At 40.4% G+C, this 27,332-nt stretch overlaps 1 protein-coding gene across 3 annotated transcripts in view; it reads left to right on the forward strand.

The window, feature by feature from the left end:
* The window catches only part of Pam (peptidylglycine alpha-amidating monooxygenase), a 265,814-nt gene that overhangs the window by 76,321 nt on the left and 162,161 nt on the right, over positions 1 to 27,332 (forward strand). Inside the window, exon 1 of one of the 3 annotated variants that reach the window (XM_035441158.1) lies at positions 22,326 to 22,484. The exons of the other annotated variants lie outside the window; for them this stretch is intronic. The gene's annotated coding sequence lies outside the window, so the exon portion shown is untranslated. Of the gene's footprint in view, positions 1 to 22,325; positions 22,485 to 27,332 lie in introns of those variants that run through there. 3 annotated transcript variants of the gene reach the window in all.

Consider the following 27,332-nt stretch of genomic DNA (forward strand, 5'->3'; position numbering starts at 1 on the left):
TAGCGTAAGACTAGCTATCAAATGCCAGACTCTTAGGTCAGCAAGCTATGCTCGAAACATCTCCCAGTGTGGAGTCCCAGGACTCTGGACTGCAGCTTGAACTGTGGGGATGTACCCAGTCATGGAACCTCTTTGGTCTTAATTTTAAAACAAGAGTACAGGTGGGAGAGGAGTGTATTTCATATATATATATATATATATATATATATATATATATATATGTATATGAAAATATCACTACCTTCTAAAGTACGTAGTCCTCATACCTCACTTTGTCTCCCAGGTTAGAAAGCTAAAGATTGTATAGGACATTTTATCTTTAGAAAGTTGTAATTTAATAGATGTCTTGATGGGGGACACATTTTGGGGTTAAAGAAAAACCTGCTGTGAAGGAAACTCCCAGGATGACCCCAGCTAAGACTCCTAGCAGTAGTGGAGAGGGGGGCTGAACTGGCCATCTCCTGTAATCAGATTGGTGACTACCCTAATTGCTATCAGAGAACCTTCATCAAGTAACTGATGAAAGCAGATGCAGAGATCCACAGCCAAGCATTGGGTCGAGCTCCAGGAGTTCTGTTGAAGAGAGGGAGGAGGGATTGTGGGAGCCAGGGGCCTCAAGGTTATGAACCCACAGAGACAGCTGACCTGAGCCCTTCAGAGCTCATGGACTCTGGACCAACAATCAGGGATCCTTCAGGAGACAAACCCAGGCCCTCTGCATGTGTGTAACAGTTGTGTAGCTTGGTCTGTTTGTGGGACTCCTAGCAGTGGGATCAGGACCTGTCCCTGGTGCTTAAGCTGGCTTTTGGGAACCTAGTCCCCGCTCTGTGTTGCCTTGTGGAACCTTGATTCAGGAGGAGGAGCTTGGTCCTGTGCCATGCTTTGTTGATGGGAGGCCTGCTCCTTTCTGAATGAAGGTGGATGGGGGGCTGCTGTAGGGGGGAAGAAGGAGAAGAGGAAGGGGAGAGTTCGATTGGGGTGTAAAATAAATAAAAATTTTTAAAGTTGTAATTGGCTACTTTGGCTGTATTGCAGAGTTGGCATTATGGAATTACTGAAGCAGTGTGATGAGAGAGCTGACTTTAGAACACATCATATGACTCAAGTATCCGTTATACTTGCATTCCTCCTCCTTTCCTCCCCTAATATGAACCCTTCCATGTGCTCCTTTCTCCGTGTCACAAGGTGCCCATATACACAATAAATATATATATTATAGGCTAGGATCCCCATATGAGGGAGATCAGACTTTTTTTTTTCTTTCTGAGGTTGTTTGACCTCATTTATTATTATACATCCTAAGTCTATCCATTTTCCTGCAAATACTGTCATTTTATTTTTCTTTAGAGCTGAACATTATTCCAGAAAGGGGGTGTGGGAACAAGATGAAAATGGTCAAAAAGTGTTTGAAATTTTTAAAAAAATTATTGTGTTTAAAACTTGACATTTTAAAAAATTTTGAACCCCACCTCAAACCTCTGTAAAGAGGCTTCCATCATTCCCTTCCCTCCTGCCAATGATTTGGGATCTTGGTTATGAATATTGGTCGGTCTGTGCCATAGCGGTTATGAGGGTCACTCTAAAGAGCCCTGGCATATTAATGTCGTACTGACCTGGCATCATATCCATGCTTCTTCCGGCCACCTCTTCAAGGTAAATGTTTCCATCTGTGAGGGGGAAGGTGTCCAGCTTCCATACCCTGCTGTGGCCACCCTCACTTTAGGGTTTCCTTTTGAGTCATTAATACTAACATGATACTGTTTTTAAATATTCTGAATGTAACTCACAACTATTTGTAAGCAGTATTTGTCTTCATCCCCGTTCTCTTATGAAGAATGGTATGATCGTGTTACTGTTCTTTTTGTTTTTCCACAGGAACACTGAAACTCTTACATTGCAGTGGTTTCTCTCAATTGGCTAGGCTTTTCCATTGAACTGGCATTTTCTGGGTTGTGGGTTACTTTGTTACTATACAGACCTTAATACTGTTTGTGAACCATGGCACCTTGTCACTGAAATCTGTTGTTGGGCACCTCCACTGGACTTTTGAGAGATTTGTATGGATAAATAATTCAGGACTGCCCATCTGTGCATGTCTACAACTCTTCAAAGATGTGGGCCAGTTCCTTTGATAAGGAGATGCCTTAAGTTTTGATTGGCTGGGATTTTGTAGGAGACTCTATAACATTTGAGATTAGATTCACTTCCATATGAAGTATTTAAATAATATCAGCCAAATAACCTGTCACCTGTGACCTGACAGCAGCAGAGTTCCCTAAGCACACATCCTCTGGAGTGTTGTCTCTATTGCTGATGTGTGCTTGGCTTTTAATTACTCATACTGTGCGTGCCAAGTTAAACACTTTTGTTTTGAGACAAATGAAGGATCTAAAAGAATTATAGGAGTAATGTTTTTCTCAGATACTAGACTTCTGATGTTTGTTTTTACTTGGGGGTAGGGAGTGGTTCATTTTTGTTTTTACTTATTTGTGGTTATAGGAAATCAAGCCAACCTTCTTGCCTGCTGTTGAAAACTTGAAGTTCACAGCAATTATGTTATGAATCTCAGAATGAATAAGTCTCAACATCCTTGTGGTCTCTTTTAATAGGAATTCAGGGGCTGGAGACGTGACTCAGTGCTCTGCCCACATTAGGCACGAGGTTTCAGGAAATGTGAAACAAGGGAGTGGGGCATTTTGGCTTCTGAACTCTATGGAGTTGGCATATTTCAGTTTTACCAAAGTTACATAGCCAACTTGTGGCAGGTCCTGTACTAGAAATCAGTTTTATTTATTGATAAATGTTTGTGTGTGTTCAAATATGTTGTAATGGGTGTGGCGGAGGCCAGAGGACAAGTTGTAAGAGATGTTACCTCCTTCCATCATGGGTTCTGGGGATCATATTAAGGTCATCATGGTTGGTAGCAGCTTCCTTTGCCCATTCACATGCCAGAACTAGTTTTCTCTAAATTTCTTTTCTCGGTTCCATTTCTCCTAGTCCTTTTATTATAACATTCATGGAATCCTCCATGTTGAATGCATTTTATAACCTTGTAATCCATTATTAGGCATGAAAATTTAAGACTTTGACATTTTTATTACATCCAAAGAAAGTGAGAATTATCTTGTTAAAAATAACATGCTTGTTATTCAATATTGAAACCACAGAAAAGGTGTGTGTGAGAGAGCTGTAGATCCATATACATATTTTCTGTGTGGCCCTTTGTTATTGTACTTTTGCTCCCCAAAATATGTCATCAGTTATTTTAAGGCTGCTTTTCTACAGGATAAAATCTTTGGGGAGTTAGTTTGAATTATTTATAGGTAATTGTCAAAACATTCACATATTGGTGCGTGTGGAATACAAACATGTTCATCAATAGCTAAGAGTGATTGCTTGTACTGTGGTGTTAGAAATAATACAACAATAATTCATACAGTTTTTAAGCCCTGAGGGTCTAGTTTGTGTATTTCCCTGGGTGGTGCTGTTGGCACACAGTAAATATCTAACAATGATGCTAACTCTTTCCCCATATAGTATTCACTTTGACTAAAAACAAATTTACTGCTATGCTAATGTGCTATAATTTCTAAAGTATGTTAAGAAGTGAATTGAACTTTGCAGCATCTCTCACAGGGTTAGGGGGCTTCATAGGCAGGCGCTGGTTTCCCCACTGCCTCCTCTCTGCTCCACTGAAGCACTCCACACCACGTACCCGTCTTTTCGGTGCCATGCTCCGTAGTGTCATCTTCCTGTCTTGGTAAGCTGTGAACCCCTCTGCATTGACCGCCATCATCTCCAGATGGCCCCATAGTTGTTTCCTCCACTTATACTGTTCAATGATCTGTTAAAATTTGAGCACTTGAGAAATGTCCAAATTTCACAGTGGTTGTAGCTTTTTAACCCCTGTTTGTCTCTGTAGAAGTTAATTATTAGAATGCATAGTAATTTCTCAGTAAACAGCTTGAATAGGAAACATTCCAAGCTATTGTCCCTTAGCACCTACTCAACTATAATCACACCATTGTTTCAAGCAAGGACAGGCCATCCTAGGGTGGTTTCAGGGAGCTTACACTTTCTTGTCCCCCTCCCCAAATTGTACCCTTATTTCCTTTGATTCTACATAGTGTCTGTAACTCTGTAATTTCATGTATCTTTCTGAAAACAAAAACAAAAAATCATTGGAGGCATTGATCCCAAGAAGCTCTTGTGCATCCAAGTGTTCTAAGAACCTCAGAACCTCTGCACATAACTAACTTCAGCCAGAACAGAACAGACCAGCTCAGCAGCCAGGAGAATGGCCTTCAATTCATACAGTCCCAGTTTCATGTCTTCTACTTGAGTCACTGTCATTCAAACAGGTTAAAACCAGAAGGAAACATTCCAAGCTATTGTCCCTTAGCACCTACTCAACTGTAATCACACCATTGTTTCAAGCAAGGACAGGCCATCCTAGGGTGGTTTCAGGGAGCTTACACTATCTTGTTCCCCTCCTCAAATTGTACCCTTTTGACTCCAAGCAGTGCTTCTTTACCTGTAATATGGAGGTAATTATTGTTCCAACTATAGTAGTAGACAAATAAAAAGAAATGGGGAAATTTTTAAATTGACCAATTTGATTGGCATTTACTTCAGTGTGTGAAAATGTCATGTAACACCCAAAGTGGCAATGCATTGGACAGCAGGAAGGAGAGGAATGTGCTGGAAACAGTAAGGGCAGCTTTGGTGGACTTTATGTCTCTGACAGGAATTGCTCCTGCTTACCTTATACTTATATATGTTATATGTGCACGTAGATTGAAGGCAATCTAAAGACGGTGGCCAATAGTATTGTGTCAGTGCCCACATCTTTGCTTTGCTGGGAACAGGATGATGATAAAAATAGGGACTTATCATTAAATTGATTGTTTCTTGATTATTTGTTCGTTGATGCTTTCTGACCCCAAAGAGTTTCCCCAGAGAACATTTGGGTAACCATGAATTAGTTAAAAAAAAAAAAAAAACACAACTTGTTGCATGAGGGTTATCAGAGCTACAGGATGTGATGGGTTGGGGGAGGACATACCGGGAACACAAATTCCATGTGAATGACCACAGTGCTTTTCTGTTCCAGCCGGGCTTTGAGATAAAACAACACATTCTTGTCTTCACCACTAGGATTCATCAGCATAATTATTTTATAGCTACTCAAACCAATCATTATATTGGTAAATCTGATTTGCATATTTTTTAAATTTTTTTTATTTCCTAGGAGAAATTGGCATTTCTTAAAACTTGTTGGGTACATTGGTAAAAAATTCTTGAACGACAGCTAAAAATAGAGCTTTATCACATTCCACTGAGAGTATCCTAGATTTATCATCAAATTGAGGATTGCTGGACTTTGTTTCCCAAGGGCCACATGTTCTAAGAACAGATCTTACTCTGAGCTGTTTTTGACTGTTCAACAAACGATGACAGAATAATGGCCAACAGGGAGAGTTTATTTTTATGTGTTTCTGAGAGTAGATGCAGCACCTTAGGATGCCTCATTTGGTCTCTGTAATCTTGATTGCTCACAGAAGAGAATCAAAGATGTATATAATTGTTTGATAATTTTGACTTTTAACATTTTAATCAAGGTTGGATTTGAAATGTTTTTTCCCAGCTGACATCAATATTGGACAGAACACGGGGTTTTATGTTGCAATTCCATGAACTTAGTGATGAATTATTGCTGCACTAGGAACGGTTTAGTTCATTGTGTTTTGTGTTGATTTTTAAAAGAGGAAAAATATCACTTTTTCTTCATTATGCTTTTCGAGTTTTTACTTTTAGAAACTTTAACTTGGGATTTAATACTGAACCCAGAAAAACTTGTTGCAACCTTGTAATTTATAGCAATCTCATGTGTGTGTGTGTGTGTGTGTGTGTGTGTGTGTGTGTGTGTGATATCAAAGCAGTATATCTATTAACAAATGCATACAGATGTTTTTCTATGTGACAGGCATAGTGCTAGGTGCTGGGGTTATAGCAGTCAATGAAGTATAAAAATCCCTACTTCCCTACTTTCATGGAATTTATAATAAGAAAGTGAGTATGTTAAAGCTGGGGTCATGAATATTTTGGAGCAACATAGGGAATGAGAGTTGAGAATAGCTTAGGGGAACTTCTGAGTTATACATTATAAATAACGAAGTTGAGGAAAACTCCCAAAGAGGTAGCCCCTGAACAAAGACTTGAAGGGAAGCAAGAGAGGAAACCATTTGAAGACACAGGGACACTGTTCTGGGCAAAGACACTTTGTTTGGAGCCCACCTGTGTAGAGAGGGCAAGGAGGTAGCTGTGTCTGGAGGACAATGGACAAGAGAAAAGTGGAGAGAAGAAAAGTCCCTGAGGTGTGGCAGGGTGGAGAGGCCCACACTGTAGTGTCTGGCAGGTCAATGTAAGAGCAAAGGCTTTTAGTCTGCAGGAGGGGCAGAAGCCACTGAGGACTGGGAAGCCGAGGAATGACCCACACCACTTCATCCTTTAAAAGGCTTAGTGTGATTGCTGTACACTGAGAGCAGATTATAAGGTGGCAAGGGCAAAAGCAAAGGATGAGTTAGCAGGCAATTACAAGCCCGAATGCAAAGAGGCCTCCCTCTACACATCTGCAGTTGCACACACTGTACACAGGAAGCAAGTACAGAAAGGACATGGCTGTTTATGTTCCAGTCTCTGAATTTTCTCCCTTGTTCAAATCTCACGTGGCTATGTTAGAAACCTTTTACACGTGTTATATTTTCTTAGCCATCACGGGAAGCAGCATCACTAGCCTGAATCTTGCATTTGTATGGCAGTTTGTAATTCCAAGACATTCTTATATATGTTATATGTGAATATATAGATACACACACACACACACACACACACACACACACACACACACCACGTTAGAAGGATGATAGCTCTGAGGTTTATGTAACCTACCTTGAGTCAGTACCTTCTCATTTCAAAACTGTGCATGTTGACCACAGTGAGTATGTACAAGCCAAGCAAGAGCCAGTCACCTGTCTGTTGAAGAGATATGGGGAGCACCTCACAAAATTAACTTAGCTGTTGACTTATTAAAGAGTATATTTGTCATGGTCGTGGCTGTGTTGTCAGCTGGGAAAAAAAGCAGTTCTTACTGGAACAAAGTCAGGGTAATTGTTCAGAGGCCATTCTTTATAAGCACAAGCATTTGTAATTTTCTCCTTCAAGTTCAACTAATTTTTATATGATTTGCATATCTAAAGATGATATAATAATGTAGCAAACATGGAAGGAATTATAATGCCAAAATGCATTTGAGTTTTGCTGGACAGTGCAGTGCTCACTTGCTCTTGTCAAAATATTTCAGGAAAAAATGGTTTCACATACATGATTTAAATTATGAAGCCCATGACATTATACATTAAATTTACAATATACAAGAAACATTGCACACAGTTAAAATATTCAAATTCTGTCAGACAGTAGCATAGATAACTTGTATGTTATTCTATTTAAATTTAAAATGTTGGTTGTTACTGTGTCCAAGAAAGGATGAAGGGCTGTAGAAACTGGTATATATTTTAGTAGTTGAGAGAGCATGTTGTGTATATTCATATTCAGAAATATTTCCAGGAACTCTGGCAAAATGTGAGCTGAAAACATGAATGGGCGAGCACGAATTTCTAGTCAAGGAGAATAATGGATCATCTCAGTTGTGTTTGTTAATTGTCCTTTGCCTATGAAAAGAAACTTAAATAGGAAAATAGGAAAAGGCAGATTAATAGAGTGATACTTGAGAAGAAACTTTCACAATCTCTTTCTTGGAAATATGATTATAAGCAATTTGAATACTTTTTCCTAAAATGATTACTAATTCAAGTAAGCTTCAATATTATAGTCCCTGGTAAGTGGCTTGGGGTTTGGGGTTTTCTTACTGCTTTGTGCCACAGACCACCCCAGCCAGCGGTGGACTCCCATAACCAGCTGGGGTGGTCCATGGAAGCTTTGCTTTTCAGTTGAAATAAAAATGTGGGTAAAATTCAGTTGGTGTTGTAGTCATCATCCAGGTCAGCTTTTGGAATATGGAGGCTTTGTGGTAGTCATAATCTTTCCAGAATGTTCCCCTTAATCATTTTGGTTAAGAATAGTTAAAGGATTGGACATCCTGGGTGATGCTTGATCTGATGACTTATTGTCCCATAACTCCATCCTTTCAAATGGGGGATGCTCTTTACATCCTCCTTTCCTCTCCCTTTCGTTGTCTCTTGTCTTGTTAAATTTTTCCTGTCAATAGCTTTATGGGAATACCTACCATATGTCAGGTACTACTCTATTGCTAGAAATACAGCTCTCTGCTCTCTGGAAACCTGTGAGGAAGATGGACAGAAAACTCATTGGCCAAATGAATGTGTTGGCCATGCACACAGCAATAAAGGGACTTGAGAGGGAGATGGGTGCAACCTTGTGTGTGTTAGGAATGTGTCAGAGCTGTTTACCGTGCAGTGAGGCAGAAACCCGATGGTGAGAAGAAACACACTGCTTCCACCTTCTGCCTTGTTCCCTTGATCACAGCGCACTGATTTGTCACAGCCTGGTTGCCTGCAGAGCTCTCCATCTACCCAGAGATTAACTTCGTGGTGTACTATACCTCTTTTCTCTCCCTCAGGGATAGACCAAACATGCTGAGACAGTCGTTCCCTAATGTACCCTTTCTTTCTTACAGCTTTTTAAGAATCCCCTATTATGCCTTTAGAGGGATTTCTTTCAACTAAACCTCTACATTGGTTACTATTCCACAGAATGCTTATTTGTTGGAATTATAAGCCTTCCCTCATTCACTAGCAGTACTTTTTCCCAAAATGCCAGACCTCTCTTGCCAAAAATAAGTGCTAGATAAACATGACTTTGTTTATCTAGAGGTCGGCAGAGGAAGGCTAATTAGTTGCATTAATCATTGTGCTTTAAAGCATAAATTATTTAATCTTCTAACACTTGCTTTAATGTTAGGGTTGACTCCCAGATATATTTTTCTATTCCCTTATACCTAAACAATTAAATAAAAACACGAAGTGTAATATAAAGAGCAAAGTGAAGTCAAATGAATTCTTGTCAATGAAATGAAGTGAAAAAGGCATACTGATAACTAACTTCTCTTGCTACTTATGCTTTTCTCAGCCCAAGAGAGCAGAGTGTCCAACCACACAGAATTAATCAGGGTAAGCATTTGAGACATCTGGTAAAACAACATAGTTGTGTGTGCACTTTTAGACAGCAAAGGAAAATTGGATGCATCATTTCAAGATCCCTATGGTTCACTGTAATGCAACCAAGTGTGTGGCTGACATTAAATTATAATGTAACACCAAAAGAAAAAAAAAAGACCCAGTAGCTTTAAAAAAAGTTATTTTGTGTAGATGATTGTACCGTGCATTTCCAGAAAAGACTGTAGAAATAACTTTAGTCAAAAAAAGTCTCTTTAATGTTAAAAAGAAAACTATACCTTGAATATTAAATTACTTGTGTTTTTTTTTTATCTGATTCTAAGGTGGAGCAGAATGGAGCACAGTGGGTTCATCCTTATAGGTGTCCTTCTCTTTTTCTGTGGCATATACCTGTGTAAGAGTGTGTGCATATGAAGGCCAGAAGTAGATAATTGGTTTCTTCCTTAGTTGCTCTCCACCATGAGTTTTGAGACGGGGTCCCCCAATGATTGGTGAACCACTGGGATCTGCCTGTCTCCAGCTCTCCTGCACCCTGGCTACAGACTGTGCTACCTTGACAGCTTTCTATGGGTACTGGGCATCCATACTCAGGCCTCCATGTTTATCCAGCCAATATTTCCCACTCAGCCATATCCCCAGCCCCAGTCTTTCAGTTTTGACCCTCTAGTTTCTTTTTAAACCTTTTCCTCTGTAGTAGTGTAGAACCTTCAAGAACACAAGGCGAGCACTCTGTCACTGGACCACACCCCAGAACAGTGCATTTTTAAAACTGTTTCCTTTATTTTCCATTGAACTGTGAGTTCAGTCCTTAATTTTCCATATTTCCAGGAAATATTTGTTCCTTAGCGATATCTCCTTATGATCAGAAGACAGAAATCAGAAGGAACAATGAGGAAGCGTGAGTGCAAAGTGCCTGCTTCACATCCTACTCCGTTAGTGACATCACACAGCTCCTTAATTCTTGACTAAAATTTTGATTAAGATAGAAGATGTTCTAGTTCTTTGATGTTAAATATTCTTTAATTTGGAGCATTGGCAGTGATGGATCACTCAATGTAATAAATATGTTATCCCAGATCTGGAGACAACCTTGAAATGTCACCTTCCTTCCTTCCCTGCATCTTGCAAGTACCTCAGCATGGAACTTTCTCGAGATCTTTAAGAAAGTTTTCATTGCTTTTGTTTATGCATGTAGATGTGTGTGCTTTGGAGGGTGGAGTTCCATGTGTCCCAGAAACCCAGGCCATGTAAAACTTCATTCACTTTCTGTTAACCAGTTCCACTTCTCAAAGCTCGTGTCAAAGGGTTCCAGAGAGGATAGCCATTTCCTTTATTCAGAATCTAAGGAGTTGATTATTGAAAAGAGATGAACTCCACAGAAACCTTCTAGGCCAGAGGTATTTTTATTCCTGGCCCTTTTGAAGTGTAATTAGTAGCTGGAGGCAAAAGCATATCATTCAGAAAATTGTTTCCATTGCCGTTGATGATTGGAACAGGGAGCATCATTGCTCCGCCTTTAAATTGCGGAGGCTTCAGGTGAAAAGCTATAGAGGCGGGAGTGGCTGGGGTTGGAAAGTGAGCCATGAATTGGCCCTGATTAAATCCATCTCCCAGGGTGGTAGAAAGAAAACAGAACTAGTCAGTTGTGGAAATAGCAGTGCAGAAGGCAGCTGCTAGGATGCAATTCTCAATAAGATATCAGACAAATGATTTAATAGCAATATAATTAGCTTTTTCTAGGGAAAAAAATGTCTACTGCCATTCCCGACTAGACACTAGATCTTTAAATATACACCCCAGTGCTTTGCCTGTAGAAGCTGTGTTGCTTTTCTTTATTTGGACAGACATTGCATTATGTTCAGACTTATTTCTTATGCCACATTCTTACACTTGGCCATTTGTTTGGTTTTGTTTTATTGTATTTTGAATTATTAATCACCAAGAAGATACTTTAATGTTTTAAAAGGAATTATAAACATCATTAAAATGGTGCTGTTTTGAAAAAGGACATGGGTGCTGGCTTATGTTGTTAGAAACAAACCTCCCTCAGACTGATTTCAACCCATGATCGGATTACTGAAAGTGAAAACAAGAAAAAAAAAAAAAAAACCCAGCTGGATAAGGAAGTCAGCCATATACAAGTTGATGTACATTTTCTGGAATGAAAGTGCACACCATCTTTAGATGTCATAATCGAGCATCATATTTGACAACATGTTCTATTTCCGTCTTTATTTCCCCTTCCCCTTGTCCTTCTTTCTCACAGTCAGGTTCTGTATCACTGCTGCCAAGGCAAAGCAGTGGCAGGGTTTTTCCAATCTGCAGAGAGATTTTAGGACTTTTCAAGGCACACAGAGCATTCATTAAATGTGGTTTTAAGGCCTTTCTTTTAGGCTGTCAGTCATAGATGTCAATTTGGGGAATACCACTGCCGTAAGTATCTTCAGCCAGTAGCTTCGGTTGGATCTGGTCTCTAATCTCTACAATGTATTTTCTTATTTTAAACACACACACACACACACACACACACACACACACACACACACACACACACACATATCTGTATATGAATGCACATATATGAATATGCATATGATTAAGTTACCCATATGGAATTTTTTGGAGGTTATAATTAGATTACAACATTTTTCTCTTTTTAAACTTTTTTAAAGCTGGGCATTGGTGGCGCACGCCTTTAGTCCCAGCACTCGGGAGGCAGAGGCAGGCTGATCTCTGTGAGTTCGAGACCAGCCTGGTCTACAAGAGCTAGTTCCAGGACAGCCTCCAAAGCCACAGAGAAACCCTGTCTCAAAAAACCAAAAACAACAACAACAAAAAAAATAAACCAATTTTTTAAAAAATTTATTCCTTGTGTCTTTCAAATGATGCATCTCAATCTCATTCATTTCCCATCCCTGAAGATCCACCCTCTGCCTTTGCAGCCCCCCACCAAGGTAAAATTTAAGAGAAAAAAGAAAAAAGAGCTGGGTGGATTTTATCATGGAAGCTGTAGTGTTCCATAGTGAGCCGTGCAGTAAACCCTTTTATCCATGTATCTTTACTTGTAAGTGTTCATTGCAAACAGTCATTGGTCTGGTGGAATGCCACTGGTTTCTGCTACACTATGGATGCTGGTCCATCACCAGAGCTCCTCTTGATTATCCTGCTGTTACCCTGGGTTGTGGAGATCCTGCATCTTTGGATCTGCAGGACTGGTCCCTTCATGTGCTCCAGCAGATTGCAGATGGGGTGGATGCTGGGGTGGGCCAACTCAAAGCCCTCGTTCTGGGCCTGGGTAGTTGTAGGGTTGGTAGGCCTGCCTGCCAGCTCTCCCTTGTCCTCACCACCAGGGTGAGGTCTGCTACATTGCCCTGGCTAGTTCATCCTTTGCAGTGATATTCAGGGGGCGAGCCCAGTTCTGCTTTCATGTCCTCACGGTCGGCTCACCTATTACCTACACCTTCAGAGTCAGCTCCACTGTGTTGCCCAGGTTTGTCATAGGGACCACTCTCCCGAGTGCTGCAGCAGATGGGGGGCAGGACCAGCTCTTGCACTCTTAGGACCCCAAGGCCAGCTCTCTCACCTGCCTCAAACACTGACGGGCCAGGGGTGGGGGGAGGGGACATCCCTCTCCCACACATGCCTCCATATCACAGGTGACTAGTGGGGACAGCCCTTCCATGCTCACAGTATCAGGGCTGGCTCGAGTGTGGCACCTCTGCCAATGCGGTTGGCTCTATTGTTCTGCCCAGCTGAGGTGCAGGGCTCACAACTTTGTGAGAAATTTAATGTCTCTTATGTCCCTCATGAAAATATTTCTAGTGAATCTAAAAATGAGTAAAAAATAAAATAACATTTTAACTAATTACATAGTGGGAGATTTAAAATGAGAAAAACACAAAGGAAAAGCTTAATTTGATTTCAGAAGATACAACTTAAAATATGGATATACATAAACATATAGAAAGAAAACTAAAGAATACATACATTGCTCAAAGTAACTTATGTTAAAGGAGAAGTGATTGACATGAGGTCTTTGTGAATTTATTCAAAGCACCGCCTGCCGTTTTAAGTCTTAATTAACCATAATGTAATAAACTAATATATTATTTATTGAATCAAAGTAATTAGCAAGCTAGTATAGTGATACACTCTGGAGGCTTGGACAGGAGGATCATAAGTTCAAGGTCAGCCTGTGCACATAGTGAACCCATGTCTTAGTAAATAATCAAACAACAGATAAAAGCAACTGAGAATGTGTGAAAAAGTAGACAATTGATATATAAGCTGTACCAAATATCTCACAGGAACCAGACTTTAAAACAAAGATAATGTCTTCATTTGGTGGCCATAATGATGATAGGTTTTGTGGCTTTCCTAGAATCTGGAAATACTCCTATCTATCCTTCAAGTCTGTTCTAAGGAGGATGCTGAGAAAGATGCCAACGTTCTTCTAAGAAGCAAACCAGTATCCCCGCATGAAAAGGAAGGGCTTACAACTGGATTGGTAGTATTATGCTTGGTGTCCTAGCATCACCTCATTCTGAAGAATCCACAAGCCTATTGTCTCGTTGACTCACAAGCAAATGCTCCGTCAAATGTGACCTGGTACAGATAAAACACTGTGATGTTTGTGCAATTGTTATTTCTTAAATTTTCTGCTTGCATTCAATGCAATAACTTTGTTTCCATCTGCAAAATTACTCTCAGAGTACTTCTTACAACTGATGTACCTGGTTCAGTTTAACCGGAGCCAACGATGACTGGAGGCTTAACGACTATAAACATCTGTCTAGTCAGTAAAACTGATGGTCCAAATAAATATCACCCCCTCCCCGAGAAAAAAGTCAAGTCAACCTAACCTCATAGGTTATACTACTACTAACTCAATATGGACCATAAAATTACACGTGATGGCAAACTGCAAAACTTATAGGAGAAAATAAAGAGGGAAATTTTCAGGACCTACTAGTTGCAAATATGTGTTAGATATCATGCTAGAAGCATAGTGAATGAAAGAATTAATAACATGAGCCTCATTAAAACTAACAACATTTGCTCCTAGAAGACCTTGTGAGAAGGATGTAAAGGCAAGCTACTGACTTTGACTTGTGGTTCATATACGTGAACTTAACTGTGTGGTTTGGGGAGCATAGTTATCGGAAAGAGTGCTTGCTTAAGATGTGCAAGGCTGTGGGTTTCGTCCCTGGCACTACAAACAAAAGTGTGAATTGTTAAGTGGCACATTCATATCTTAGAGTAAGACTCGGACATGAAAAGGAATGCTTTATTGCTTCATACAGCAATTTGAGTTGATCTCAAAGAATTATACTAAGAGATAAAGCCCCTATCAGAATGCCAAGCGCGGTTCTATTTATATAACATTTTTGAATGACAAATGTACAGAGATGGAGACCAGATTTCTTTATTGTGCTATTGTAACATAGTCATGCAAGTTTTGGCTGTGTGTGATCCTACCACATAACAAAAAGAATCGAGAATTAATCATTCCTTAAACTGATGTGGATGGACAAAAGACTTGATGTGCTTAAATAATTTTCTCAGGTTCACCAAACACATAATGGTGGAAAGCACCACCTCCTAGCTCCTGGCTGCTGGGATTCAAGGTGTACACCTGGCTTCTATGATGTTTGGCTGACTTTGCTTTCTGAATCTTCAGGCAAGCTTTAATGAATCCTAAATAATATATCACCACACATCAGTAGTGGGGCTTCGATTTATCTAAAGCCTTTTGATTTTGTCTTTTGAGACAGGAGCTCACTCGGTAGCCCAGGCTGTCCTTGGACTCATGGAGATCTTCCCACTTTTTTCCCTTTTTGAAACAAGGTCTTAATACACAGTTTATACTAGATTTGAATGATTTGAATGGCCTCAAACTTGTGGTCTTCTGGCATCATTCTCCAGGGTGCTGGGGTTACAAATGAGTGTCATCACATCTGAAAAGTACAGAGTTAAAAGTTTGTGTTTTCACTGAGCATACTACTTTCCAAAGGCCCTACTCCTGAATTAAATGGTAATTGTCTTTGCAGGCATGACTTAGAAGCCATACTTAAGAATTTAAAAGGTGAGATTAGACCTTAGCTATAGTCATACTCGCTTCAACTTGTGTTGTCCAAAATATCTGTCAGTGCTCCTCATACTCCAAGGATCGCTGGAGGAACCTGCAAAATACTAGCCCTCATTCAGTCAGCATTGGTGGGCATAGGGCTTTGCCTCTCTAATAAGCTTCCCAAATGGTAGCAACGCTGAATTTCCCAGACTAATATTCATCAGCTGTTTGTAAGTAGGTTTTGTGACTTTTGAATGTGTAGAACAAATGCTACCAAAGATGCTTAGGATGCTGCATCAGTGACACTCAATGGATAGGGAATAAAACTATTATGGAAATCTTTAAGAAAGAGGTAGATTTTTTGAAAAATTATGTCCAAAAATTATTTGGACTACTGAAGGGAAACAAGAAACTGGCATTTTGAGGATGGAAGAAAAAGCTCAAGAATTAAGAGCACAATGTTGAACTGATGCTGTGTAGTCTGTTACTAGAATAACAGCTGTTTTTTTTTTTTTTTTACATGTAATGTCTAGTTTCAAGATGCATGAGTGTGGTGATATTTTGTTTATGCTATAACAAACAAAGCTTGCCTGAAGAATAGAGTGCAGAGCTAGCCACACTAGTTAGCAACAGAGGCCAGGCAGTGGTGGCACACACCTTTAATCCCAGCAATCAGGAGACAGAGACAGAGGGATCTCTGTGAGTTCAAGGCCACCCTGGGCTATAGGAGATTGAATCTGTCTAAAAGAGAAACAGCTCACACAAAGGTGATCCCAGCACTTGGGATCTCATGCCTTTAATCCCAGCACTAGGGAGGTGGAGACAGTAGGGATATAGCTGTCAGAGGGAGGAAATAAAGCAGGAGGAGACAGGAGCTCAGATGCAGTCTGAGCAGTCGTCTGAGGATGCAGTCTGAGCAGTCCTCTGAGGATGCAGTCTGAGGAGCAGTCATTCTGGGGTTTGTAGATAGGGATGATGTTTCAGGATTCATAGGGACAGGATCGCCCCTTCAATCTGAGCATTGGTAGTCTTTCATTTATTCAAAGGTATGTATGTTTTCCCTCTCCATTATTGAATACTGTGAAAACATTGTGCCATGGGATCCTGGATGTTCTACTTTAGTCATTAATTATCAGTGCTCTTTTATCAGGCGTTATGAGAGCTGCCATGTTCCTAAGGTAACTAAAACTTGATACGGATTTATGCTTTGAAGAAAACTAATCAAGGAGGATCAGAACTGGGAAAACGAAGAGTGAAACTGTGTGGTATTTCAAAGTGTGGGTTTGCTTTGTGATCTATATTTTATCAGCTACCAGCTCACATTTAGTAGTGCATTTGCTCTTGAGTCATCAAATTCTTGTGCTGCAGTAGTTTCTTTAAAACATCAGCACCAAAAATGAGAAAGGACTATAGAGGAAACTACCACCGACCGTATTGCAAGCAAGCCTTGACTTGTGTCTCAAGGAGTCTGTGCTTCCGACTGTCTGGGACTAATCTGACATGGCTTTCTTTCTTCCTCCTCCCTTGAAATAGCTTGCAATGCTGGAAACCATACTGGTGCAACCAACTGCTCTTGACAAGCTCACCCTCTCACTTTTCTCTTGCTTCCAGTCCTGTCCCCACAAATACAAGTGTTTATATACACAAAACAACAAGCCAGATCACATGGCTGTGGGGCCTGCAGATAGTCACAAGGGCTTTGAAGGATTCACTCATGATGGCTCCTTCATGTAATCCCAGCACTCAGGACTGAGGCAGGACGAGCACTGTAAATTCAGGGCCCATATGAGCTCAGCTGTGTTTCAGGACAACCTGCACTACAGAGTGAGGCCCTTCTTGAATAAGAACAACAGAAAGGGGAGTTCAGAGAAGGAAGAGGGCAGCCCAGGGCCACGGCTGCTCTCAACTCCATTGTTTGTCTTCTCCATCTTTTCTTTTCATGCCTGATCCACTTATCTGTTTTCATTGGTGGGAGGGTTCTGGTTGCTTGACTGTTTGGTCACTGGGTTACTTATGCTTTTGTTATTCTTTACCCTTAGCAACTCGGCACTGTTTAAGAATTTTTAAATCGACTAACACCTTGTGTTTGTTGTTCAGATTCTCAGGCATGAATGTGACCAGTGAATTCAAGCAGCTGATCAGAAAGAGGTGTGAAATAGGTCTGAGGCTAACAGGATCACTCTTTCCAAGACTGGCGGCATGAGATTAGTTCCATCAGGCAGAAGTGTGATGTTGCTGGCCTTTCTCTCGAGCTTTTTATTGAGCTCCTAAACAACTTTGGTTTTTCGAGACGGGGTTTCTCTGTGTAGCTTTGGAACCTATCCTGGCACTCGCTCTGGAGACCAGGCTGGCCTCGAACTCACAGAGATCCGCCTGCCTCTGCCTCCGGAGTGCTAGGATTAAAGGCGTAGGCCAACAACGCCCGGCAAAACTTCTGATTTTTTAATACTCATAATCTCACAGTGGTTTAATCTTTGTTTTGGTTGGCATAGTTATGTCAACACTTACTGGCGGGTCAGACTGTACTAAGTTTAAAGTAAAACACATAATTTATCATATCTGTTTGGAAAAATTATGTTTGGATGAACTAAAGATTATAAAATTATATTTACATTAAGGCCATTTGGCTTTCTAAACTACATCTCACGACCATGCCAGAGAGAAAGCGTTAGATGCAAAGGGGACATTTTTCTAGGAAAACTTATTCAGGTGGAAATACTCTAAAGTGACTCAGTAAAGCTGAAGTGGTTAGAGAATTAAGACATCTATCTCTTTAAAAATAGAATACACCCTAAAAATATTGGTGTTGTTCTCTGTGGAATATTTATCCTATAAAATACCAGTTCTACATACACGATAAAAAAGATCATTGTGAAAATTTTATTGACTGTTATCTTTGAAAAATACTGGGTTTCCAGGGCCCTGTTTCAAACTTCTTGAAAAGCCTCTTGCTTCATGCTGAGATTTGCAGAAAATATGGATTGATTTTCCTCTGTGGGTATCAGAAGGGCATATGCCTAAAGAAAAAAAAAAAAAAACTGTGTAACTGAATTGCCTTCCTTTTCTCTTGCCTTTCTGTAATCCTCTCACCAGAAGTCATAGAATTTAGTAGCACATTACCTTCCCCATAAGATCTTGATGCCATTCTACTCCTCCTGTGACCCATTGACACTCTTATGAATTTGCCTTACAAAAGACTTCATTACGGAAAGACCAGAGATTGTCATGGTCTAGTGTGTGCATCTGGGAGAACCCAGAGGAATAGCATGCAGCCCTCATGTAAAGGGTTAATGTTTAGCTTTAGAGTCGGACAGCTCTGGGCTCCTTGCCTGAACGTTCTGAGTCAAAAGATTTGGATCGGGGCCCAGTGCTATTTTAACCAGCTGCTCAGTTTGTACTTATCTTTGGGCAAATTTGGGAAATAATGATGACAGATTTCATTCTCATTTTCTTCATTCATAATGTGGGGAATTTAAAAAAAATGAAAATAGACAATGTGAATGACGATATAGCCCTGGAAAAGTACCCAACATGATGCTTGGAACATGATGCATACTGCCTAAGTGGGAATGCTCCATCTTTCGAGGCACCGTGGGAGAAATCTGACTAGCCCTGTAAAGAAAGTGGAAATCATGTCCTTGAAATTCAGGCCAATGGGATTCAGACCAATGAAATTCAGACCCTCTATTTAGGAAAAGGGATCACTCTTTCTGCTGGTCTTTCACTAAGGGTATATCATAGAACTTGCCTTTCCCATTCATTAGTTACTCTAGTGTATGTCATGAATCCTTACGGACATCATCTCCCTCCCTTAGGCTATCCAGATGAGTGTGGGATTGTTACAAAGCAAGGAATCACCTATCCATTCACTCATGAATTCCACACGTGATAGAGCACCTGCCATCTGCCAGTCATTTTTCTGGCGGAGAGAGGTGTGTCAGTGTACCAAGCAGCAGCAGTAACAGCAGGCCACTGTTAGTCCATGCTCAAGACATGCTAGCCATTGCTATGGAGTGATAAAAAGCTCTGCCAGTCCTTTGTGTAAGCAACATGTTACGATGACAAGAAGTATGAGGTAAGTAGGGTTGTAGCTATCTTACTGAAATCATAGGGTCCTCATAGAGTCCATATTATAGGGATTATAGCTAGAAGGAGTCTCAGCACTTCTGGGAGGTATTTTAGTGTTTGCCCAATTTATGCAGAGTTGGTAGATGTCTATGCACCATGAGTGTGAGGCATATATATTGGGAAATTACCAATACGGAGCCAAGTGGAAATATAAGGGAATGTAATAGGGAAAAGCCTTACTTACAGAGCAACCTAGCCAACCGGCATGGCAGCGGTCTGTACACAAGCCCAAAAGTGAAACCGAAAGAGAGATGCAGTCCCCTCCAAGTCTCGCTCTACGTCACCCTGACCACACCCTCACAAGCGTGGTCAAGCACACCTGTAGCCAGCCCCTAAGTAGGAGTGGCTACAGCTTCCCCTACAGGCATAGTTTTATGTACTTGGTGAACAAACTAATCAGTGACTGAATCAGGGTCAGGCTCCCATTAAATCCCTCTCATTAAGCAGGGCTCATATTTTAAAGAACCTAGCGGTAGCTCAATTCATAGGTATTGACCATAGAAAAAGAGCAAATTTTACTAATTCACATAGAGTGTGCAGTTGAATTTGTAGTCACTGACCATAGAAAAAGAGCACATTTTACTAATTCATATAGTGTGTAGTTGAATTTGTAGTCACTGACCATAGAAAAAGAGCACATTTTACTAATTCATATAGTGTGTAGTTGAATTTGTAGTCACTGACCATAGAAAAAGAGCACATTTTACTAATTCACATAGAGTGCGTGAATATATGTGTTTAAAATAAAGACAGGTGAAGGAGAGGGCAAGATTAGGTTATAGCACTTTGACTACATTTTTTGATGTTTAAATTGTTTTGTTAATGGAAAATAAAAATGTTCATACAACATATTATGATCACAGTCTACCCTCTCTCATCCCCTTCCAGATTTTCCCCATCCCCCCACCCATCCAATTCCATCCCTTCTCTCCTTTCTTTTGCTCTTAAGAAAACCAACAGGCAAATAAAAGAGACAAACAATAATAAAAGAAAATGAACAAACTAACAAAAAAGAAACAAATGGCATGTAAAATGCATACACCCACACAAAAGCCATAAAAACATAAAATCAGAAGTCATAATGTACAAGCAAAAGACGGGTAAGGTTTAAAAACTGCTCCCCAAAAGCATTGTTAAGCAAAAGAATTCTTCAAAAATACTTTTGAGCTTGTTTTGTGTTGGCTATCTACTGTTGAGCATGGGCCCTGCCCTTCGGTGTCGTTTGTATCTTCAGTGACACTGCCTTGGATAAACTAATTTTTCATTTGCAAGTAGTAGCCTAATGGGAGCTCCTGTTGGTTTCTCCATCTCAGCACTGGGACCATGTCTGACTTAAACCTGTGCAGACTCAATGTGTACTGCCACAGCCTCTGTGTGTTTGTACATGCATTGGCTCTATTGTGTCTAGGAGGCCTTGTTTCCTTGATACCATCCATCCCCTCTTGCTCTCACAATCTTCCTGCCTCTCCTCCACAGAGTTCCCCGAGCCCCGAGGGTCTGCAGTGGGCATCGGGTCACCTACAACTGGAGTTCCGAATGGTTGTGAGCTGTCATGTGGGTGTTGGTAACTCATCCCAGGTCCTTTGTAAGGGCATGAAGTGCTCTTAACCACTGAGCCATTGCTGCGGCCCCACTTTTGCAGGTTCTATCATAAGACTATTCTTGTTTTTAGCAAACCTGTGTCTCTCTTCAACTAGTCATTAATGTTTTCTGCTTGAGCATACCCTCAGATTTTCCCATGCTCCTCTAGTGCTCTTTGACCCTTTAGAAATGCTTTGGCATAGCTTGTCGACTGACAGAGTCCAGATGCTGACACTATAGCAGGGATCTATGGAGAGGACACGGGTGTTTGGGAGCAAATCTTCTCTTTCTGTTTGATCTGGGGGTGGGGGTAAGGAGAGATTTAAAGTCACACAGTCTGACCCTCCTTCATGCTTATGGCCCTCCTTTTCCTGACAGAATCCTTGTGATGTGCAAATCGTAAGAATGGGCTTTGATGCCTTCTTTAAATACGTGTAATCAGAATAATGCTGGAAAATTCAGTGTCAGGGCAAGATTGGGCATGATGCCAAGACATCCGCTGACTTGATGCAAGAGCAAACTCAAGAATTGTCCATGAGTCAACGAAGCCTGGTTTCTATAACACTTGGGCTTGTTTACTATAAATTAAGTCATTTAGTTCTTTACCTTCCCTCAGTGAAGTAATAGTTTCATCAAAACACAGTCTAATTACATATTATGAGCGAGGCTGACCTTAGTCAGATACAATGCACACATTTTAAATCTGGAGATATTTCTGAATGGGACTAAGTCAGAGTAGAATTAGAAGGATGGACATGTTAATATTTTGGTAACAGATTAAATGCTTTTTGATCCATCACGCTTCAGTTACTGGAAGCCTTCGCTTTATTTTGGAATGCTTATTGTACGTCTCTACTTAGGTTGACAAAATCAAGTAAGACACTGCTTTTTCCGTTGAGAGAAGAAATATTTATGTCAAGGTCATAGGGAAGTAGAAGGTTTAACTACTAGATTGCTATGAAAATAACAATAAAAAACCCCTACTACTGGGTTTCACCAGAGTCTTATTATTTATTGCAAACAATTAGTTCCTAAAAGAAAATGAATTATTGACTGTAAAAGTATGTTTCCTAAAGTGTCCTGTACCTTTTGACATGTGGCAGAGAGAAAATTGTCAACATTTTGGATGTTAGTGACATTCAGTGAAAATTTAGAAATTCCAATAAACTTACTCATATTTTGTGCTATAATTAATCTTCTAAGTCATTAAAAGCTGTGTCTCTGCTAGAATGATTTAAGCTGATGCCATAAATTTTAGAGTAGGTACTTTGAAACTATTACATAGTGTAAATAGAAGAGAACTGAAAAGGAACCTATTGTTTCTACAGAAACATTTGACAGACATTAAGTGTCTCTGTGATCTCAGTTTGTCATGTGGATAGACCAGAGAAAAACAACTGTTGGTTCTGCAGTCTACGTGGCCTGAGCACAATACCTGGTGACCAGGGTTACTTTGCAGGAGTGGTTTCCCCCTTGGCTTGTTAAAGGTATGTGAAATGATCTCTCCTAGTCCTTCACAAAGGCTTTGACTCCAGCACACTGCCTTTGTTCAACTTTTACCTAAATGTCTGCTGCCAGATTAACTTGAGCCTCAACTTCCTCATGGAACCTTTGTGAATTACAACAGCCCTCAGGGTTCACCTGGCCTCACAATACCTTGGTGCTTATTGTTTTTGACACATGGTGTTCAGCAGTGCTCCACTGAGAAGTTGGTTTTCATTTTGATTATGTAATTGATGGATGATTCAGTGGAATATTTCTTTCTTTTTTTTTTTTTTACATCCAGAAGACAAATGTTAGTAGAGGATAGTTTCTCCCTGGTTCACTGTTAACTTGAAGAAGCAACTCTGAGCTGAGCGTGCACCTTTGTTCCCTCCTTCAGTTGTTAGGTAATCTCCAGATGGTCCACTTTAAATGTGGATCTCTAGGACTTCATGTTCCAACTGGCAAACTGAGTGTGTGATCCTCATCTTTACTTCCACAAGTCCTTCAAAACAGAATGTTGAAAAAACTAAACATTATAAACATACGAAGATAAAGAACATAGGACAGAGTCTTTAGAAAATAAAGCAAGAATGTATATTTAGAAACAAGTCGTTTCAACTGAGGGCTCATCTTGAGTGAACACTAACAAAAGCAAGCAGACCTGCCCTAAACACCAAATCTCAGGCCTTGGCCATGCCAATATACAGAGAATAGGTTTTACTAGAAAAGCATTAGATAGATTAAATTACCTGAGCTTATCTGAGTCAAGAATAATTCACAAGTCAAAGAGTAGAGCTTTTAAAAGATGGACACAGATGTAAACATAGAGGAAGGGCCTGGTGGGCTCATGTAGGTGTCAACCTTATTGGGACGTGATGAGTTGGCTGCTTGTGACAGTGTGTGGTTTGCATTTAAGTTAGTTAAATTAGTTTTTGTTTGTGTGTTTGTTTTCGGTTTTGTAGTGGTTGTGGGATATTTCTTTGCACAGGTTATTAGGTAGGACTCCAGACAAAAATAGTCAGCTAATGTCCTCCTGATAATTGAATGGTAGGGATTCCACATAGGATTAGCCTAACTGTTGCCAGCCTTTACCCTGTCTCCTGTTTCTACAACACTGGCTGTATATTTCATCCTCTCAAGACATAAAGTAGTTGTTCTCTAGAGAATTGAAAATATATGGGTGGACGGTCAGAACTCTTCACGCACTCACTGCCCTGTGAACAGTCATCATCCGTTGTGGTATCAGGTAGCACATCCAGGAGTCTCAGGCTCTTGGGGGGGGGGTGACTTCAAAGGGAATAAGAAGAGCAAGAGAGGAAGGCGGTTGGGGAGAGGTGGAGGGATGGGATGGGCTTAGTAGAAATTGAAATGAGGAAGAACCAAAAATAGGAAAAGATAAATCTAGAAAATGGAATTGATAGGTAAGAGAAATTGAGAGATGTTCCAATTATGAGAAAGCAGAACAGCTCCTAAAATCTCAACGGTAGAACTGTAACAAAACTGGAAAGCAGTGCATTCAAAATCCCCAGAGTAATCAGTGGTCACCTTATAATTCTCTAACCGCCCACCACGAGGATGTAGCTAGGATAATGACAGCAGCTTGCAGCACGGCCCAAGAGCCTTGTCCAGTGGCTGAGCTCTGGTAAAAAGAACGCTGGGGACAGGAGCTGTCACAGGCCACTGCTTGCCTACCGGAGAAAAGTCAATTTAGTTCTAGCAAATTAAATGCCAGTAGGACCGAAATAGTTTGATAAGGCTTTATTGAAAAGTTGGCAAGATAGGAAGGGGAGAAAGGAGACTAAAGCTGTCATCCTCTGAAATAGGTGAAAAACAAATATGCACAGACATTGGTGTGTAAGCCAGAGTTTCAACATGCTGGGGGAATGAAGGTAAATAGAACAGTTGGCTAAGACTGGTGAGGGCTTAGGTCTTATTAACAGGGTCTGGGGTGGGTGGGCAGAGGACTGCTGTGTTTATCATAGGTTTTTATCTTTTAACTGTATGTATATACTAGTATTAAAAGATCATGTAAAATAATCATTTTGTATTTCCAACGCATTTTATATTACACACACACACACACACACACACACACAAACACACACACACACACATTCTAATTTTTGTAAGCTTTATTTTATGACCGTGAAGGACTCTAGGGTATATTTGCTTGTATCACTTGTTCCTAAAAATTTAAGTAGCACTTCCTGAGTTTTTCAGTACCTGATTGCTTGCTTGGTACCTGGATGTGACAGCAGAGGGAACTCGGGCGAGGGGCTCTGCATTCTCTAGGTTAAAGGAAAATTTCCGTAAGCTCTCAGCAGACAGTGCACAGAAGTGGGGTTACTTGGTGAAATCCATACCTAGGCTTCTGGATGAGTCGTAGAAACTTCATTGTAAGTCTCTATCCTGACAAAAAGCTGGGAGATCATTGTGCTTTCCCAGCAGAGTTGCCTTTCTCTTCTGATTCACAAATGTAAATATTGGGGTATTTTCTAAATTCTGGTCTCTATAATGGGTCTATGTTCAGGCTAATGGAGCATCACCAGGACACTGGTCACACATTGGTTTTTAACAACACAAGCTTCAACACATTCCTTCCTATTCCTCTTTCACTGGCCACAGGAAGTCACATGGCTCTTTGGTAGCTAGCACCTGTGATCTCCCTACCCAGTAGGCTCTCCAATTCTAATAGCTGAGCAAAGCTCAGATGCATTTCCTTTATAGCAGCCACACTGTTTGGGGATAAAGCCAGACTTCCCATCTGCCTTCTGAAGGTTTGATGACCAAAATGACAATATTAAATAGGGGGAAACATGTTTATTTATGTTCGAAAAGTCAAAGTTGCAGCACGGAGAGAAACCCCAGTAGTGTCCTTAGCCACTAAATCTGAAATACCAAGAAGCCCATGCCCCACTGTTTCTAGAGGGGGAGAACAGGGAAAGGCAGGGGAACAGTAAATGGTTTCTAGGGTTGTGGAGAACAGTACACTTGGGGGAACTGTGTGGGTTTGAACAGTCTGATTGGCCTACTGAGCACCTGGTGATTTGTAAATGATTCTCCTTGGGCCCCAAAACAATAGTGCATCACAAAAGTCTTATATGTGTCTTGCAGACTCCATTTTTCAAAGTAGAATCAAGGAAGGAACAAAAGTGTTTCCTGCCTTTAAGCAGACAAGGGAAGGGGTAGAAGAGTAAGCCTCTTCCAACCTTCTCCAATGAATCCCTTTCATTTCAAATAATGGTCATACTGAGTGTCATATTTGGGGTAACAGTCCCCGAGTGCTTTCATTATGTTATAAATAAGTTCAAGATCTCAAAGAAAGAGCTGCAGTGTCTGAACAAGGCAAGCTTTACTCTGGATGGGCTCAGAAAAGCAAACACAGAGACATGAAGTGCATCTGCTTTTTTAGTCTAACTCAGGTGGTGATTGTGTCTTTTCCACACAAGGAGAAAGGATCAGGGCCATCAAATTCCTAGAATGGAGTAGTGGGCTTTTGGGTAAATAAAAACTTTGCTTGGGGCCCCGGGGATGGAAATATTTCCATAAAGGTCTTAAAAGTTCCAGGGGAGATAAAAAGATTTTAATTCCTTGTCCTAAGCACAAATTGGATAATATTTTATGGAAAAGACTCATATTTGGCATTTCCTACCAGTGCCCTACAAAAATGAGAGGGTTGGGAAATGCAGTCTTACTATGGGGGAAGAAAAGCAGGGTGAGGATGTGAGGAGGAGAAACATGGAGACAGAAGAGCAGTAGTAGCAGCCAGTAGATCTGCAGCTCAGAGGGATGTGTGGAGCAGGCTGGGGAAAGCAAATCAGGATGTGCTGTGAGAGGTCTGGTTCCACTGCTACCAGGTGAAGGCCCTGGCAGGAGAGAAGAAGATGCTGTTTGAACACCAAACGGAGAGGTAGAAGGTAGAGGGCTGACCCCCAGATTCAGGGGGTGGGGTGCAATAACAAAAAAAAAATTTGTGCTGTCTATAGCATCTAATTTAGCCACAGCAAGGTAGAAATCAGAATGGTCACAATTTTGGCATAGTTGACTCCATTGACGTGGTTTTGGTGTTGTCCATACCTCCCTGGGCATCTTTTAAGCCTAAAGAAAGATTGCTAAGGAAGCATATGGCCAACCATGTTCTTTGATGGTTTCCTGTAGTCTTCTGTTTGCATTAGGCTGACTTGAAGAGTTAATTATTTGGTGAATTGTGGAAAAGGGAAACAGGAACTTGGGGCAGACTAACTATTCATACTCAACATTAGCAGGTTCCTTTGAGGAAGACAGAATAATGTGCTACTGAGATGATCTGCTGATGAGTGGGAACAGGAACAGGGGGTTGGGAATACCTAAGGTTGATTATGGGAGACCCTGCTCATTAATCAAATATACTCACCAGTTAGTTTAAGAAGTACAGTCTTATATGAACAAATGTGATTGTTCCTCTGTAGACTTTTTGTCTGGTTTTATTAATTAATGACAACTTTCTTCTTTTGAAAAATATCACATACAAAAGGTTTCAGAAATGTGAGTGAAATACTTAGTTTATATCCATAAGTATTTTGATTATATGTTGCAACATGTTGAATAATTAAATTTAAATATTTTTAATGATTCCTCATGTGCTATGTCCTTGGAAGATAATTGTAACACAGTAAAAAAAAAAAAAATCCTTCTAATGTGTTTTGATTTTATAACAAAGGAAGCATTAATGAACCTTTGTCTCATTACAATGCTATACCAATAGTGATTCAAATATCCAAATTAAAGGAAAAAGATTTACGATAAGATTAGTCTTTCAGGCAAATAACACTACTGCTTAGTTCATTCGGGGTTTTTTTGTGTGTGTGATT

This window comes from Cricetulus griseus, chromosome 2, assembly GCF_003668045.3.
Source record: "Cricetulus griseus strain 17A/GY chromosome 2, alternate assembly CriGri-PICRH-1.0, whole genome shotgun sequence".
In the NCBI taxonomy this organism is placed as follows: domain Eukaryota; kingdom Metazoa; phylum Chordata; class Mammalia; order Rodentia; family Cricetidae; genus Cricetulus; species Cricetulus griseus.